This window comes from Rhinopithecus bieti, unplaced genomic scaffold (genome assembly GCF_001698545.2).
Source record: "Rhinopithecus bieti isolate Rb0 unplaced genomic scaffold, ASM169854v2 scaffold_51827, whole genome shotgun sequence".
NCBI classification, from domain to species: domain Eukaryota; kingdom Metazoa; phylum Chordata; class Mammalia; order Primates; family Cercopithecidae; genus Rhinopithecus; species Rhinopithecus bieti.
The window spans coordinates 77,725-82,742 of NW_016820189.1; the positions used below are offsets into that span (position 1 = coordinate 77,725).

At 38.5% G+C, this 5,018-nt stretch overlaps 1 long non-coding RNA gene across 1 annotated transcript in view; it reads right to left on the bottom strand.

Moving 5' to 3' along the window:
• Positions 1 to 1,330: 1,330 nt before the first annotated feature.
• LOC108520314 (uncharacterized) overlaps positions 1,331 to 5,018 on the bottom strand; it is a 33,997-nt gene continuing 30,309 nt past the window's right edge. Inside the window, exons 3-4 of the long non-coding RNA XR_001882879.1 lie at positions 2,413 to 2,597; positions 1,331 to 1,608 (exon numbers count right to left, since the gene is read on the bottom strand). This is a non-coding gene — a long non-coding RNA (uncharacterized LOC108520314). The remainder of the gene's footprint in view (positions 1,609 to 2,412; positions 2,598 to 5,018) is intronic.

The window sequence follows — 5,018 nt, forward strand, 5'->3', positions numbered from 1 at the left end:
TGCAAAGGTAATTCAGTCAAAAAAGATAGTCCTTTCAGTAATTGATATTGAAATAAGTAGATATCTACATTTTAAAAGCAAACTTTGATTTATACCTAACACCAAATACAAAATCAACTCAAAATGAATCACACACCTAAATGTAAAACCAAAATATGAAACTTCTCAAAGAATAGCAGGAAATCTTTGTGAACTGGGGTTAGGCAAAAAGTGGTTGAATATGACATCCAAAGCATAATCCATAAGAGAAAAAAATGATGAATTTGACTTCATCCAAATTAAAATTGCATTTAAAGTGTTTCTGCAAAAGTCTCTGTTAATAGAATTAAAAAGACAAGGTACAGAGAGAAAATTGTGCAAATTACATGTCTGATAAAGGACTTGTGTCTAGAATACATAAAATATTCTCAAAGTGTAACAAGAAAAAAGTAAACAACTGAAAATAAGTAAAAGACAGACACTTAACCAAAAAGAAAATATGCAAGAGAAATAAGCACACTGAAAGATGTCCAAGGATGTGGAATGACTAGTGCTTTCATGCATTACTGAGGGGGCTACATCATGGTGCAATTACTTTGGGAGGGGGTTTGGCAGTTCCTTAAGTTATACAAGTACATACCATGTAATCCAGCCATTCCAGTCCTACATGTTAATATTTACCCAAGGGAAAGAAATATACAAGGGAAAAGAAAGTATACACCCATACAAAAACTTGCTCATCATATTTAGAGCAGATTTATTTGTAATAGCTAAAAATTGAAAACAACTCAAATATCCATCAATCCATCAACAGGTGAATTGATACAAAGATTGTTTTATATCTGTACGATGGAATACAACACAGCAATAAAAAGAAATGAAGTATGGCTACAGGCACCAACAAGTAATAACGCTGAGCAAAAGGCATCAGATGCAAAAGAATACATGCTGTGTGATTCCCTCTATATAAAACTCTAGCTGGGCACGGTGGCTCACGCCTGTAATCCCAGCACTTTGGGAGGCCGAGGCAGGCGGATCACGAGATCAGGAGTTTGAGACCAGACTGGCCAACATGGCACAACCCCATTTCTACTAAAAATACAAGAAAATTAGCCGAGTGTGGTGGTGGCCACCTGTAATCCCAGCTACTTGGGAGGCTGAGGCAGGAGAATCATTTGAAACCAGGAGGCAGAGGTTGCAGTGAGCCAAGATTGTACCATTGCACTCCAGCCTAGGCAACAAGACCAAGAGTCTGTAAAAATAAAAATAAAAAAAAACCTCCAGAAAACGAAAACTAAGCTAGAGTAACAGAAAACAGATCCCTAGGGGTGGGGAAGGTGAAGTAGGGGAGTTGAAGAGGGAGAGAGGGATTTCAAATTTTAGCATAGGGATTCAGAGACTGTTTATTTTACCTCCCACTCCAGATTCTGTGGCAAATATTGCCAGTGAATCATGATGCTTCCTGCATACATAGGCATGCATGACACCTACCGGTGTCTGTCCTAAGTTCCTCTCCTTGCATCTTCTATCAGACAGCTGAGCACCTGGGTTCGTCTGTGCTTTTGGCATCCGCCTCTTCATCATCTCTTCCAAAGGGTCGAACTTCTCTGCCAAAAGGCTTGGTCCAGCCTGGAATTGAGATGGTCTGGGAATGTCTGGGAAATATACTATGTCCCCCATGTTGCCCACCTCCCTGTGCTTGTAGCTATCTGCTTTCTATGGTTCTGTCCTCCCAAAATAAGGGTAATGCAAGGTGGACATGATGACAACAGCTGACTGTGGGGACAACAAAATGCACACGTCAGAAAAACAAATTGAAGGGGCTGCTTTGGGAAGTACAATATAACTGCTTTCATAAACGCCATGATGGCATGGATATTTGTCTCTTTGGCTCCTCCATGTATTCTAAACACCTAGAACAGCATCTGGCACATAGTAGATGCTCAATAAATATTCACTGAAGGAACGAATGATACACATTTTAAATAATTCTTCTTTCTCTTTTGCCCATCAAATGATCATTGCCTGAGTCTGGTTTTCCACTGAGAGCAAAGCTCAAGTTGATGATTTGCTCACCGCCCACTGCAAATGATTTCAAATCAGGGCCTGGCAAATATGGGACCACTGGAGACCTCTGACCTGAGGCACTGAGCCAGGGAAGCACAGGGTCCAGGGGAGAATGGAGGACTTGAATGGAAAGTACCAGACCTCTGAGGCCCAGGCAGGGCAATGGCCAGGAATGCTACACCCTGACCTTTGGGAGCCAGCTCTAGACATCTCTGAATAACGGTGTGTTTTTGGGACTATGGGTATGTCATGAAAATTAAACTGCATTCATGCTTGTTACAGATTTTAGAGAAGTAAGAAAGATAAAATTATGAACATTTAGTTTAGCTGAATAATGCTAATTTCTTATTTACATGAGCTGCTTACCGTTAATGCTGAATAACCGTGCAGCACAAGGAAATTGAACATACATTACACCCATGTCAGATGGATTCCGAGGCTCTATTTGGTTAGGAGACACTGTGAAGGACTTGATCTCCAAAAGGGCTTAAGCATTTGCGCATGAGAGGCTTTGTCTGGTGTGTTTCAATCCCTGCCAGCATTAAAATCACCTGGGGAGATTTAAAAAATAGCCAGTGTAAAATAACATAATATTGAAATTTGCTTAAAATCATTGGCAGAAAGGAGGAGGAACAGAATAGATGAAACAAGATTGGTGAAATGTTGGTAATCATTAGAGCTGAGTGATGAACACTCATGGAGGTACATAGAAGTTCATTATACAATCATCTCTATTTTATGCACATTTGAAAATTACCCCAATAAAAAGATGTGTGGGGAAGCTTATTTGGCACATTTATGAAAGCACAGCCTACATTCCAAGAGATCTGGAAATCAGGGAGTTTGTTACTAGACATTTATCTCCATTTAGGACCACACTGTCCCACCAAAAAAAAAAAAAAAAAAAACTTACTTGAGGCATTCTCAGAGGATCTGTCTGTCTGTCTGTCTGTCTTTCCGTTAATCATTCTCTGGACCAACTGAATCAGAATCTCTGAAGGAGGGGCCCAGATGTATTTCAAGGTATCCACATGACCCTGATGGGCAGTCAGGGTTGAGTAGCCACCAGTGAGGCACAGTTCCTGAGGGTGAATCTCAGGTCAATTTTTTTTAGAGTAAAACAAGCTGTTTTGACACATTTGTGAGGGCACAAGCTACCCACGGGAAGACACAGGTGCCAAGAATAACCACCACCATTTACAAAGTGCCTTGTATGTGAGCCCACATAAGTACCTTCATCATCAACTCATCAACACAAAGCAAAAACTGACAGAACCGTACTCTTCACTGTTATAAGGACATTGAGACTAGAAGAGGTGAGGTGACTCTCATAGGGTGACATGGATCCTAAGTGGCTGAGCTGGAATTCCTAATAAAACCTATCACCAAAAGTCTTTCTGCTCCAGCTTCCTGGAGTATCAAAACAGAGGAATCAACAGGTCCACGGCTCTCAAACACTCTCCTCTTCCTCAACCCATGTTCAATTCATTCATCTCTCCAGTCTTCCATGGTCATCTTGTTTTCTCTTTCTTCTAATATACATTTCAGCCAAAGCAATACCTTTTCCCCCACTTTTCCATGTTTCTCCCATCTCTGCTAACAAGTGTTCAAAACCAGTTACAAAATGGTTTCATTCCATTTCAACGCCCACTTTGGGTCTGTCTACAAAAATCTGCCCTGGAAACACTTTTCTCTTTTAAAAAATCATGTTCATCACATTCCGTATGTCATGTCATAGCCATAGACTGGTCAGGTCTCAGAGTGATGTGACAACAGAAGAACATAGTCAAGTAACCAAACTTAATTCCAAAAAAACTCAAGTTCTTGGTGGCATGTTTAATGTCCATGGGTATAAGGTGTAAGACAACCGGACATAAGGGGAGGGCAAAGGCACCTACATGGTGGGAAGATTTCTACATTCAATTGGAAGTGGTAAAATACTGATTCTAGGTCAACGGAGAAAAGGTAAGTACAGCATTTATATTGCAATCTCTAAGGCAACCACTAAAAAATTATTTTTTAAAAAGATACAGTAAAACAAAAGAGAAAAATTAAATTAAAATGGAACGCCAAAAATTGTTCAGATAACCAAAGAGAAGTCAGGAAAGATAAACGAGGAAACAAAAGACAAACAGAACAAAGAGAAAACAATAAAATGGTAGACCTAAATTCAACACAGAGCTAAAAAGGCAGAGATCATCCAGGTGGATTTTTTTAACTACCCAATTATATGCTATCTGCAAGAAACTCACTTCGAATATAATTTATAAAGGGGTCAATTCACCAATGAAGGCAGAACAATCATAAATGTATATGCACCTAATACCAGAGCTTCAAAAAACATGAAGAAAACCTGACAGAACTGAAAGAGAAATCAAAATAGTCAAATTCAAAATTTGTTAGGATACTTCAACTCTTCTCTCAGTAATTGTTAGAACTAGTAGAGAGAAAATCAACAAGAAGATAAGACTGAAAAACCATTGACCAACTGAACCTAATTGACATTTCTAGAACATTCCATCCAACAACAGCAGATTATACATTTTTTTCATGTGCATGGGTATCCCAAGCTAGACTATGAATATACGCTGACTCATAAACATTGTTTATGTCAGATCATAAATAAACAAGTATAAATGAGTTGAAATCATATAATATTGGAATGGTCATAATGGAATTCAAATTGAAGTCAATAATAGAAAGATAACAGAAAAACTTCTAATTTTCAAACCTATGGAAATTAAACAACACACTTCTAAATAATCCATGGGCCAAACAGAAACTCTTCAGGAAAATCGGAAAATATCTTCAGGCAAACAAACAAACAAACAAACAAAAAGACACATCAAATTTTGTGCAATGTGGTTAAATCAGTGCTTAGAGGGAAATGTATAGCTTTGAATAGTTATATTTAAAAAGAACGTCTCAAATCAATTGTCTAAGCTTCTACTGTAAAAAAAAAAAAAAAAAAA